General features: G+C 37.3%; 1 protein-coding gene across 1 annotated transcript in view; it reads right to left on the bottom strand.

The window, feature by feature from the left end:
- CNTN1 (contactin 1) overlaps positions 1-14,603 on the bottom strand; it is a 207,829-nt gene that overhangs the window by 95,393 nt on the left and 97,833 nt on the right. The window lies entirely within an intron of this gene.

Genomic DNA, 14,603 nt, shown 5'->3' with positions numbered 1-14,603 from the left:
TAGAAGCAAAGATAGAATGTATTCAGAGGGCACCAAGTAAAATGAGACCATGAGCAAAAGATGACAAAAGGAGAAAAGGGGGAGAACGGGTGGAGTGCAGAATGAGAGTTGTACCAAGGTGCAAGGAGTAGAAAGTACTGAAAGGGTGCAAGGTGAGGCAAGGGAAGGGTCAGGAAGGAAGGTAGAAGACAAAGGGCAAGGGCAAGACACAATGGACAGGTTTTTTGGAGGTGACAAAGTGATGTGAGGAGGATATAAGAGGAGAAGGAGGGTACATAGAGTGAGAGGTGCAGTAGCGGTGTGAAAGGCAGGATGCATTGCCAGGGTGTGAAGTGAGGAAACAGGCAACAAGAGAAATAATGTAATGTGAGTAATACAGAGCAACAATACAAAGAATGAGCTCAAAGTGAGATGAGGAAGGAAATCAGATGGGAGGGAGAGTGAGGAGAGGGGAGGTAAAAGAAGGAGTATGGAGTAACACATGTGAAAAGGTGCAAGGATTAAGGTAGGGATACTTTGCAAACATACAAGGTGAGATGAGAGGGAGTAAAAAGGGTGGGATGAAGAGCTGAGCTGAAGATGCAACTGCAAGGGTTTAAAGGGATGTGGGAAAGAAAGTAGGAAGAAAAAGAAAATGACTAGAGTGAGGGAAAATTCAAGAAGCATGGGATGGCCTAAGTGTGAGGGTGCAGAGCAAGGTGAAGAAGGGAGGAGAAACAAAGTTAGAAGGAGCAATAGAGCGTAAAGAGCAAAAGATATATGTGTTGCAAGGATATGGAATAAATGGAGGAGGGATTCAAGGCAAGAAATAATAATGTGGTTCCAGTAGCAAAGTGCAAGGCAAATATCTATAAGATAGGTTTGCTTGAAAGACAGAAATGCTCAAGTTCACATGGTAAATTTCACATGGAAACAAAAACTTTAGGTTTCCCTGTTCTAAATCTATCCTTACAACCTACTCTGCATTGGTTCACTTAGATCTGTTGTAAGTGCAAAAAAGGAGTGGGAGGAGAATGATATGAAGTTTAGACATAGGAAGAAAATGCAGGAAACATGAGCAGTTATTCATTTACACAATTAGAATTTGAGTGAGTAGAATATGGTGACCATATCAATAGCCACATATAATTCCTAATTTCTACAGCTAAGGATTTTTTCTAATATCTGAGTTCAAGAACATGTAAATTAAAGAAAAGAGCACCCCCTGTAGCACATACAAACTGTACTAATCAGCATACAACTGAGAAGATTATGATATGCAGAAGAAAGGAGAAAGCTTTCTAGCCAGAGGGAAGACTACAGATAGTTTTGAAACCTGTCATCCTTGATGGTGAAATGTATGCTACATTCATGCATACCATCACACAAATACTTTTATTTAGATGGACCTTTGTTTTCTTGTACTTTTTTGTACTTTTTAATGTATGCTCCATATTAACATGCTTTCATGTTAACACTGGTTTTATGTGTATGTTCTTTTCTTCTCTTATTTTGGCTTTTTAAAAAATCAATCATCTTTATAAGTCACACTCCTTGAGTCTCAAAGGAGGGCAAAAGCAAGCCTTCTTTGAACAAATCTTGCCAACAAGATTTGATGGTGGAAATGCAGTGTAATGGATAAATATGGAACCCAGGAAAGAATGAACATGGAACAGCTTGACAATATCTTCAGAAAATGAGCTAATAGGAAGTTACTTGTGTTTATATGTTTTTAATGCATTTTATGTTTTTTTATAATGTGTGTTAAATGTTTTTAATTTTGTTTTATTGTCATTGTGGCATCGAATTGTGCCAGTGTAAGCCGCCTTGAGTTGCCTCTGGGCTGAGAAAGGTGGCATAGAAATGCAGTAAATAAATAAATAAATAAATAAATAAAGATGTGGTAGCAATAAATCCAGAGCTGTTGAGGACTCTAGTGGCTGTTAATGGGAAAGGGAGCCTTCCTGTCCACACGGGTAACCACACAGGTGTGCAACCACACAGGTCCAGCAAGATTTTTTTTAAAGTCCCAAGATGCTGTTTTTACCTCCATATAGTAAGAGTGTCTTCCAGTGACACCCTCATTTTCTGGAAGTGCAGAAAGTTTTAATAGTTTTATTGTATTTACATGTTTACTTGTTGTTGTTTTACTGTGTTATATTTTAGACACTATGTATGTGCAATGTGCCACTAAAGTGGTCCACTGTAAGCTGCCTTGAGTGAGAAAAGCATGTCTGAACATGTCTGAATGCATCTCTCCCTATGAACTAGGTAGAGCGTTAAGATCAGCCCAGGAGGCCCTGCTCTCAATTGTACCTTCGCAGGAATGATTGGTGGGGATGAAAGACAGGGCCTTTTCAGTGGTGCCCCCTCGTCTATGGAATGCCCTTATTTTAAACAGAAATATAAATGATCATATTAATTCACCCCCTATCCAGTCTGTCTCCAGGTATTCAGGGCTGCAATTTCCTTGCCCAAAGACCTTGAGGGTCAGGGTTGATTGAGGTTACTTTAAAACCTTCAGAAGGCAATTCTAACAGTAATAAATCCTTTCCTTTCCTGTTAAGTGCAGTACCTTTTTTGTATTACAATTCTCATAAGAACTTTGGGTCATGTACATATTTTTCTACATATGTACAGCACAAACACCCACCAAAAATGAACTGTCACTTCCCTGCTGTATTTTTTTTAAAATAACTTTAAATAAAAACTTATATTGAATCCAAACAAATAGATGTGTTATTCTGGTTGTATTTTTCCAGATTTTTAGCCAGTTTGAACATCTTAGTAATTGCAAGCCATTTTGACAACAGACTGTAATAGCTCACCTACCATCTATACTAAAAAAAACATAATCACAAAGCAATACAGGCAGTGCTACAAAAATCAAGTGCATGAAACCACCGCATCATTATCTTGTTTGAGCTGATAATGAGTACAGCTGTACCATGTGGCCCCTCCCTATGATGCAGTCATCAACAGCAAACCAGACTGACCCAAAACACAGATACTAATAATAAAAAGTCTGCCTCCCACACTATAGCAACCATTCAGAAATCTACTACAAATAATATCTGAAATACAGAAATATGAAATGATCAGTTCTATAGATTCACAACAACAGTTATCCCTCCCCCCAAATCTTACTCTGCATTCTGATGCAGAGATTTGATCTGAATGAATATTACTCACTCTGCATCCCTACATTCTATCTTCCTAAATTTATATATACATTTACCTTAAACAAAGAGTTCCTTTTCATCTTTTTGTCCATAATAAGTCCTCAAGTTTAATGTTTTGAAGCACGTAGATGCAGGCTTGCACCAATAAACTTCAAAGCTCCTCTCCTGCGGCAGAGAACAAATTAAAATCAAGGGAGAGGAGAGAGGCGATTTCAAGCTGTGACCTCAGAGCACAGCATGGCCGTTATCATCTCTCAGCCAACCTTCTGGAGAAAACAGGCTGGACAGCAGGAAAACTGGCTTGCTAGATGGCTGCAACACTGTCAAATCAAGCATTCTATGCCTTGTAAGCTCAAGGATTTGTATCTCCTTAAAAAGGCTGGCCCACACAGACCGGCCCTGTGTGCACAAGCATTTCACTGCAGTCTCTCTCTGTAAAAGACCATTCTGTTACATTGAAATCTTTGTTGCTCCATACTGAGATGAAAAACAAATGAGTCCAACATGCATTATCACACACCAAAATATTCTGTGCACTTCCTGCAGCCAGCATTGCAGCTAGTAATGGGAATATATTGATCAGCTCACTGAAATAAACAAGACGAGACACCAAGTCCCTGCAGCAAATGGGACATGTCTAAGGAGAACTAGGTTTTCAGTCCCACTGCCAGTACAGAAATGTAATGCCAATATGCATGGCTTAATACATTTAAACATCCCCCTCCCACTTAATCTGGGATCTCTTATTCTTTATTTTAGGTGGAAAATAATGTTGTGCCAACTGCTTTCCCGGCTTTCTATTTGTTCCAAGTAAATATCATGTGAACTGCCTGACAGATAAGCATATGATTACCTTGTCTATTGTCACCATACATTATGCTGCTAAAATAAAAAAAATCTAGGCTCATACACTAATTTTTATTTTTTGCTTTAAGACTTTGGAAAAGATTGGTTTTTTTATATTAGTTGTCTATTAGTATAGTTAGAAAGTAACATTTACTAAGCAAGACAGAATAGGTTACCGTTGTCTTAAATGCTCACAGTTGTAGTTCACATCAGACTGACAACAACCAGTACAAAAAGCTTCCAAAGCACAATTTGTGTCTCATCTAATTTGATCTTCTGCACTTAGAAAACTGCAGGAGATATCTGCTTTGTATCAGTTATCTGTGCTTCTCATGACTGGGCGACTTGGAAGGCACTGAACAGACTGCACTCTGGCACCACGAGATGCAGAGCCAACCTTGAGAAATGGGGCTACAAAGTGGAATCCTCGACATGCAAGTGTGGAGAAGAGCAAACCACTGACCACCTGCTGCAATGCAATCTGAGCCCTGCTACATGCACAATGAAGGACCTCCTTGCAGCAACACCGGAAGCACTCCAAGTGGCCAGATACTGGTCAAAGGACATTTAACCAACTACCAAACTCACAAGTTTGTATTTGTCTGTTTGTTTGCTTTGTTCTGTTAGAAATGTAATACAATGGACTGGTTGCTCTGACACGACAAAATAAATAAAAATTACTTTACTGAATAGGTAGTTTCGTCTTGATCCCTGGGTTGGATCCAGACTTACAACCTCATCATAATTTGCCCATCTTATGCTGGATCCTTTCACCTTTTGCCCCAGAGCCCATCCCATGACATACATCTACTTCCAAGTGGGGCTCCATGCCAAAAGGAGAGAGGAAGTGTCATCCACCGCCTCTGTGGCAACATGGGAGGCTTCCCATGTTGCATTTGCAACAATGGGGGGAAGCCAGGTGGCAGATGTTTCCCCCATGGGATGGGGAAAGTCAGACAGTGAGGGGCGTGGGGTGACATTGAATCCATAGGGTAATGTGATAAGGTCCTTGTAATGTATACAATAGACCTAGTGAAATCAAAAGGGCTTAATCCAGGAAAGACTCACTTGTTACAACTAGGTCTAGATCCACTCCATTTTTGCACCATAAAAAGCCAGTAATATTATTTGTAGTAATATTACATGAACTCTAGATCAGTGACTTAAGGTAAAACATTTGCTCCTTTAAAACTGCCTCGCTGAACACAGTGGTATTTGGAAATCTAAAAACCAGTAAATAGGTATAAAATCAAACTTTTATTTACATTGCTAAAAATCCCAAATCCAGTACGTTTGAATCCTAAACTAATTTACAGAAAGATATTTTAAAGGAAACACTGGTACTATTTAAGAGCAAACTTCACACAAAGCTATTATTGAAAGCCTTTTGTTTCACTAAAACCTACAAAATAGGATTTAACTACAAAGACACAGGCACAAATAAGCATATTGATTAAGAGTGTTTCAGATTTTTATATTGTCTGTTGAGAAAACCAACAATAAATAATGAAATAACATTTTATAAAATGTAAACAATCTTCTAAAACCATTACGATACAATGCAATAATTACTGTCATTAATAGTATTTTAGCCAGACTTCAAGATACATTTTAATAAAATGAGAAGCTTACATTTTCAGAAATATAATAATGAGAAAGAGAGATTTTAAATGCATGTTCAAATCCTGATAAGAAACCGCTTTATCTCAAGGCAGAATTGCAACATCAAGAGACTCATTAAGGCGAATAAGAATAATCTTTCTCAACAGTAGAATCCACCTAGACTCCTTTTCAAAATGACACTATTTATCTGTCTACATTTTAATCAATGGGTGATATTTTCTTCTATAGAATTTATTTTTTCAACATTCTGCAGCTAGTGCACCACATTTCAAAGTATGATATTAATATATATTTCATCTACATATACGTTATTGTAAGTACAAAATATTGCATATATTGCATATACTGCAAATTTATTGTATGTAGTAAAATCTCTCAAAATGTATTCCTTTCTATCAGTAAAATATATATAGTAAGCTGTTTCCATCTTTTGCAAATAGAGAAGCACAGGAAAGCCACACCAGCCGCACCATGCTTCCTAGTTGGGGGAGCAGGGGGTGGGGCCCCCGTGGAGCTCCTAACTGTGCTCCATGGAGTACTAAGGGCTGTGTAGAGTACAGTTTGAGAACCACTGACTTAGTGCATTGCCTATGTTAAATTTCCAACACATAAAGAAAAGTTCCGCTTAGCAATAGCATCATAAACAGCATTTATTGTGATTAAAGAGGCAAGAGCTTTTAATGGTTGCAGATGTAGAAGCTCAATTTCAGCATAGTATAAAAACCAACTCATCCAGCCCTCTTGCTGGGTCCACCACTGGAATGACAGAATTGAACTTCCACATGGTTATAAACCACTGAAGGATTTCTTTGTAATTTTGCAATCTAAAAACCCTATTGGAAAATGGATAACACAACAGTGGTGACCAGAAATTGGGCAAGTTACATTGGAGCAGAGCAAAACACAGAGCCAACCTGCAGTCCTCTGGGTTCCATTGCAGTTCCATTGTGATGGAAATTACAGTTGCACCAGTCTCTGAGCTCAAGTGCCAACAATCCTTTACTTATACTAACCAGAATCTCTACTTACATATACAAAATGTGAATTTCAGTTTTAAATATCTGTAATTAGGAATGCAGGTTGATCATTCAGAATTCAAAAATACTCCAAAACCAAAATTGTCCACATGAGTGGCTGAGATAGTGACACACAGTGGTGGACTGGCCAGAGTGTCTGCTTGCCGAATGGCAAATGGGCCCCCTTAAACATTAGACAATATATTAAAATGTTAATGACATGTCACACCTTGAAATATTATTACTGTATGCAACTAATATTTATGTTCTATTACCATTTTAACAAAATAATAATAATAAAACCATTATACTTGTAAGTGGGGCCCCATTTGTCTCATGATGCACCCCCTTTGTTTCCTGGTAACAAATATTTTTAATTCCAGTTGACCACCGATGATACATTTGCTTTCTGATGGTTCAGTGCACACAAACTTTGTTTCATGTGCAAAAATATTTAAAAGTAGCATAAATTAATATCACATATAAACTCTATTGCATTATGTCCATATATGCAAATCCAGGTTTTCCAAAACCCAAAATCCAAAACATTTCTGACCTCAAGAATTTTGGATAAAGGATACCCAAGCTGTATTATTAACTATAAATGTCAAGGGGGACTTGAAACCTGTTTCAAGATTTTATATATTTAAATTATTACAACTTCTTGAACACATTAGTCAATATATCATAGAATACAACACAGTTTTTCCGTATCAGTGTTCATTGATAGAAAATAGTTATAGTATATCCCACTGAGATTAGATTCTGATAAACAGAATGTAATTATCTGAAACAAAAGAGTAATACCTGGCATAAATCAGTTACATCATCAAGTCCTCCACAAATGCATAGAAAGAGAGACAGGAACCAGAGAGGCAGGGGAATTATTGAGATTCCAGATACTGTAAAAGGATGTGAGTCTATAACTATTTGAATGTTCAAGGATATTATGAATCTATTAAGTAATACTGCATGCCAGGAAAACTCATTGTAAAGGCTATGTACAGCAGCAAGCAAAGTACCTTGAGTCACAGCATACACACATAAAAGCTTAACAGGAAACCCTTAAATGTTCATCAAATAGGATCTTAAGACAAGTTAAAGGTTCAGGAGGATCAAGTTGCCAAATATTAATACACAGCCTCCTAAAGTGTTGCATCAAATCACGATTCTTATGTGACATTTGTATGTACATTCACTTGTAAGTACATCTCATTGGGCACACTGGGGTTTTTTCCCGAGTTAGACATATATCAGTAATGGACTCTAATGTTAATGCCACATAATGAAAACAAACAAACAAACAGAAATGCTGGAGATTTGCCAAAATTCAGGATTAAGTTGTATTTTGACACCCTGTGAAAAGGGACTCAATAATTTGTTGTTATTAATTTATCACACTTAGACAATTCCTAATTGGCACTCCCCCACAAACACATAAACACACATGCAGCCTGCAAGGATAAGAAAACAAAGCTAAATGTTATGTTGCATGTTATGATCCAGCATGTTATGATGGAAAAAAATGAAAAAGAAACCAGGGAGGGGAAAAATAATCACACAAGCTTTCCTTTAAAGGAGGAATATGTGGAATAGAGCCCACTCAAACCTACATCCTTTACATCACTTGGAGTGGTTTGCTGAGCAAATCCTTTTCTCTCTCTCTCTCTCTCTCCTGGAACCAATGAGAACTCATGCTTTTTGGGTGAAAGAAATTATCTATACTGACAATAATTTCCTAACTTTCTCAGTGAAGTAATGAATCCTCTTCTTATTCTTGCCATAAAATCCAGTTTTAATTAATGCTAACGCCAGTTTCTAATGTTCTGTTAATGCTGAATGTGTCTATATCTCACATTTCCCTTCTTACAAAACAAAAGCATAACAAGTAAAGCCATTGCCACTACTATCATCATCATCATCATCATCATCATCATCAATGCACTGCTCTCCAAGTTTGGAAATCCAAACACAATTTTAAAATAATTTTATCATCCTTTGGAAGTATCAGATGCACAAAGTGAGCTGAAAGCAATATGGGAGACAGAAAGACTATTTTCAGCATAATGTTTTTGCAGAATAAAAGAAAACATAAAATTGAAAAATTCCATGTTTAGTTCATGTACTGATGTGTTTATATAAGTAAGGATGAAATACAAATGTATGGCTAGTTTTCACATTACAACAGAGCAATTACATTGCATGTTCTTTTTGGTTCAGATACCTTGGGATACTTGTAGTTGTGGTCAAAGTGTGACTGCAATTCCCATAATCCTTAGGCAACATGGCAATTGAAAGAATGCTGGAAGTTGCGGTTCAACAATACGCAGAGGACAACACTGGGTCCATCTGTATCCTAGAGCCTGAAATAAAGTTTAGGAGTGTCCAATATAGGGATGAATCTTGGTAGATGCAAAGGTGAAATTGCTCAAAGAATGCCTGGATCCCATGACCCAATCCCTGAAGCTAAGGAGACATTTATTCTGCACATGGCCTGTTGGGTCAATTTTCTCATGCTGCCCTGCAGACAAAAGATGACACCAGCATACACTGGCGCTAAATGAGCTGTCATCATGATGCAATAGAAGCTACTGCTGGGAGGCATGCAATTTGATACCCACCAAAGTACTTCCAAAAATAGCTTCCATTCTGCTGAGGAATTAATGTGACATTCAGAATCAGGCAAAAATGAACAAAACCACCAGGGGCTATATAATGTGCCTTAAGACCACTTGAAATATCACATATGTCCTCTGGGAGCAAATCCCTTCCACGAGGATGAAAAAGTGGAACCTGTATGTAGTCAGGTATGATTTCCATCTGCATGTATATTGTGCTATGTATGCAAAATATTTACTCGCACTGAAAAACATGATCAATCCTAACATCTACAGATCCAGTGAAACAAAGAATCAGAGATATCATATTAATGTAGAACTACAGCTACAATTATGGAAGAGTTTTTCCATATGGCATATGCATAACATTTCCAGCAGCTTCATTCAGTGTTTCACGAGATTTACATTTTCTATATTCTTATTGCACACCTCATTATTTAGATCTTTTTTATTTGTCTAGTCCCATAAACAAATAGTTATCACGTGGTTTATTTCTTTTCACATGCCTCATGTTTCACAATCTATGTCTAAACCTTGACTATGCACCACAAAAGTTCTGTCTGCCTCTCTGAGATGTTTGTGCTGTGATCCATGGTTTCTCTGGGCAATGGCACAGATTTCCAAGTGAATGGCCATGAGGTGCCACATTTGGAACTTGCTGCCTTATCTATCAGAAGTAGAGTCTGACAGAATTTCAACTGCACTGAAGGGCTTTTTGTTCACCCTGGCTGCTGAATGCACATCATTTTGTTTTTGTTCCCTACTGTTCTTTGTTCTAATTAGTTGGGTATCCCAAGCCAAGCAATTTGTCCCAAAGAACTGCACAATTCAAATTTAGTTGGGATTTTGTTTAAAGATCTTTTATCAAGTCTGTTTGGTCTTGCTGCATGCCTTCAAGTCATTTACAACTTATGAAAACCTCACAAAGTCTCCATGAATATGTATCAGGAAAGGAAAAGTACATTATTCAGGTGGGACACAACACACCAGAACTGGGTCTCCCAGGGTGCCCCTAACAACCCTATTATGGGTTTTTCTTGGCAAGATTTATTCAAAGAGGGTTTACTATTTCCTTCCTCTGAGATTAATAGAATATTATATGCCCAGCAAGTTTGCATGTCAGAGCAGAGATTTGAACCTTGGTCTCCAGAGTCATAATCCAATGGTGAAATTACTACAGAACACTTTTGTGTGAAATATTACAAGCAGTTTAAAACATAGCCATTACAAGAAAGCAACAACAATATAATATACATTATGAAATCCATGTTTCCCCTTAGGCAGCTAGGGCACTATAATTAGGGAGAGAACGGGTTAAAAAGGGGGGTGGCCAGATGACATTTGTGCTAAATGCATGCTCAATCGCAGCAATGGAGGGAAACCCCGTTTCAAAAAGGTCCTCATTTATTCTGGTTCCAGGTAAAAAAAGTGGATTTTTCCATGACTGTGTGGCCCTGCAGTCATGTAAACATAGAAATTTCCCTTTTAACCCCCCCCCCCCCCCCCCCCCGTGGAGACTGCTTCCTGCCTGTGCCAGTTTTAAAAAGCCTGAAACAGCTGTTCAGGCTCCTACAGAGACACAGCTGATTTCCTGTTGGTTTCAAGAAGGAGAAGCAGAGAGCCATTAGAGGTCTCTGAAAGTGTTTATTTTAAACTTTATAATATTGAGTAGATTATGAGTAAGCAATTGAGGAAAGAGGGAAATCTGGTGGCATTTTAAAAAAAATAATTCCCCATCATTATGCACTGATGTGAATATATGCACATAGGAATCTCTCCATATTTGTCGTATGATATTCGCATGTACTCATATAAGCATCAATGCATAATTGAGTGAGGTTTTTTTTAAAAAAAGAAAAAAACAACAACAACTTCCAGTGGATTTCACCCGGACACCCTCCATTTTATCCCGAGACACAGAAGGGCTGAGACTGGCAGATTTGTGTGGGGATCTGCTCTGAGGCTTCAGGTTTGTTTATCCAAGGTTTGTTTATTAATCCTGCATTTCGGTGTTGTCTGGAAGTTCCCAGAGTCTTCAAAAACCTACAAAACTAATGTATATCTATTTGTGGAAAGTCTATCTTCTGTATAAAGTCCTTCTCCCATGTTTCCACCAGCTATATCTGTGAGGATGGGTGGATTGAGTGAAGGGTCTTCCATGAAAGATCTCAAAATGCTCTTAAGTTGGGATGCTTCTAAGTCAACGTTCCACTGTATAAGACTTTCCTGTGAGTCTCAATGATCCTTAGAAATATGTTTACTTGAGACCACAAAAAAAACCCTTAACACCAGCTGAACCTGGGGTACTCCTGTTTAGGAGAAGTACCTCATGTTCCCTGTTTATGTCTTTTTTATACATATATGACTAAAAGCCTCTATTACGAATGAGTTGGTTTTAACCATGCCTCAATTTTGCATGATTTCTGTTGTTACTGCTATGAATATGTAGTATTTTAAATTACCAATTTCTTGTTTTACATTTGTAGTTAGAAAACTTGCATTCTCTGGGAGAAAGACAGAATAAAAATATTTTAAATAAATAATTATTACATTTCCTCTAGTTTTGACAGCATTTTACAAACTACCTAATAGCAAACATTATTTTTCTCTATGTGAAAGAAAGCTGAGATGAAATCTCAGTGTCTATTTTTATACAAGTACAAATTTTGCCTGTGTTAACAACCATCTAGTTTCTGCATTCCCATTTGAAGTAAATGTTTTACATGTGCACCTTAAATATGCAAATTAGACTTCAGTGACAAGAGTGAAAGAAGGGCTTTTAGCAAAGAAAAGTACTGTAGCAGTGGGCCAAGTCTTGAGACATTGAAAAAGAAATTAGGTCAGACAAATCTGAGAGGTGCAATGTTCTTTGTTCAGAGTCTTCAGATGAAAGTCAATGGAGGAAACTAGACTCTACCATACATTGCAGTTGAAATAGCATATTTAAGCTTGACATCACAAGATTGAAGACCATCATGGCCATACTACAAATATAAATTATGGATATAAATTTAAGACAGTAATGGACCCTAGTTCAATTGTAAATGCAACTCAAGTTCAATGATCTAAATAAATTTAGACTACAAACTAACAATAGAAAGGAGGGGTGAGTGGTCAAATATATTAAGTTCTCAAACACTTCAGCAAAAACCCACAATGGAATGGAAACTAATTGGCTCCTGTTGAGTTTGACAAATATATGTATATATGTGGTAATGATCACATACTTAGTTTGATGTCTTGCCATTTACAAGCTGACTAGAAAGTTGTGAGCATGGAAGGTTCTTCCCACATGTTTCTGTTTTCATTGTGGAGGTTGATTTTCTGACAGCACAATGAAGAAATTGTTGTCCCCTAAGTGTTTCCGAGTTCAAGCAAGATATGTACTATCAGTGATGGTTTTTTTGTGCTGATTTTTTTCTGGGCAATTTATTAACTACTAAACTGCATATGCACAGACTGAGGAGCAATCACACAAATATTTGCATATTAGTAAAAATGACATACAAAAGACTTTATAATAGAGGAACATTCTTGCAAAAAATTGCATATTTTGCATATGTACACATATGCATTTTTAAAAGCATACACATTTCATAGTCATTGTTTTGTTGCACAATTCTGTTCAGCAGATATTTAAAACATAAGTTTGCAGTGGGAAAGACATTTGAAACTTTTCTACTATACCACCGAGGACACACGAAATTGCATCAGATTTTGCAATTATGTAGCTTAGTACTTGCTTAGTACTTGGATCAGCAATCACTATGAATATAAGGGATCTCCCAGTAGTGTCTTGCCTATAATCTGTAGAGGTTCTCCTCATAACGGTTGACATTGAACTATATTGGGCTAGATGGACTGACAGCTTCTTATGTAGCATAGGCCAATAGCTTTCAGCATATGGATTTCTAAGAACAAAAATTATTATAGTTATTTCAAGAAAAAATAATTGCTTCTCAAATTTTAAGCTAAAATTTTGGACCTGCAACAACTTACTAGTTTTGGGGGAGTGAGTTTCCAAACATTGTTTAAAGTTTGAAGAATGAGCAACTAAGTAAAACTAAGTAAAAAGGAACTTGACAGGTTTGCAAGCATGAGAGATTGTATCTATCAAATTTATAGGAGCTGCCCAATAAACTCTGCTGATCACTATTTACCTGCTAAGTTATTATGGCCTGAAACCGACATGATTTGTTTAATCTGTGCCAATGAAAACTAGTCATATCATCATGCTAAAGAGATATCTGGTTGTGTGGTTACCAAAATTATAATTCAGCAGGCTCTTGTTGAACTCTTAACTGGCCTTTCGGGATTGGATTTTGAGAAACGTGCTTTTCCAGTACAAAAATGAAAGAGAGGGTAAAGAGACAATATCATTATACCCTCATCAGACGAGTTGGGAAAAGATTCCTCCCACTTGGCAGGACAATATATATCTTTGAAATTGAAGATGTCCCCCAAGATAGCTTAGTCATTTGTACAGCTCCGGAAGCATGCAAGATAGACCACTATCACTGCTGGGCTTTGCTAAAAGTTTGTCCATTAAAAGTGCCTTCCCTTGTAATTAATTGCAGAGATGTATTAGTTTGAATAGAAAAATCATTCTTTGCCAACAAAAGAAAAGCAGAGAAAGTGCCAGCTCCAAAGGACAGCCTTGGAGCAACCACTAAGAAGATTGTCTCCTGAGTCTTCCCCAGGTGACCTGGTGAGACTAAGAGAAAGTCTTCCTGTAACAAATCTAAAAACTCGGAAGGGTTCTATAGGGAGATAAAGTCTTTCAGACAGCCTAGGCTGTAGCTGAGGCTTTACAGGTCATATCTGCATTTTGAATTATGCCCAGAAAAAAACTCAGCTGCCAGTAAAGCTAACACTGGAGTTGCATGTTCCTTGGCTAAGTCTTCTCTAGAGAAAGTAAAGGTTAAGACAAGCTGGCAGAGTAGAAGTCATCATTTGAATCAGACACCTGACATTGCCAGATATGGGGGCATACTTGATGACATTTGACCCTGATAGTGTTTCAGGCAGAATCCGGAATCTGATCCTTCTAAAGTTCTCTATCCCTATCTCGGGTTCTGCTTTAAAATCAAAATGCAATTAAACATTCATTTTAAATTTAACAAATCAATGTGTGTGCATGAATATTACTACAGAGACTGCCTATTCATTGCAATCTTTCTAAAAGCATGTTTAAGTGGTTTGCTGGCATGAATCCTAACTATTCTACTTAGAACACAGAGAACTTTGACAAAATAATTCATGATACTTTTTTTTAGTTTTCTTAAAAACAACAACTTTATCAATCAATTAATTTCTACAGAGTATGTCATGGGTAAACA

This window comes from Anolis sagrei, chromosome 5, assembly GCF_037176765.1.
Source record: "Anolis sagrei isolate rAnoSag1 chromosome 5, rAnoSag1.mat, whole genome shotgun sequence".
Lineage (NCBI taxonomy): Eukaryota > Metazoa > Chordata > Lepidosauria > Squamata > Dactyloidae > Anolis > Anolis sagrei.
The sequence above is the reverse complement of the archived record's forward strand: the minus strand, read 5'-3'. Positions and strand labels throughout refer to the sequence as shown.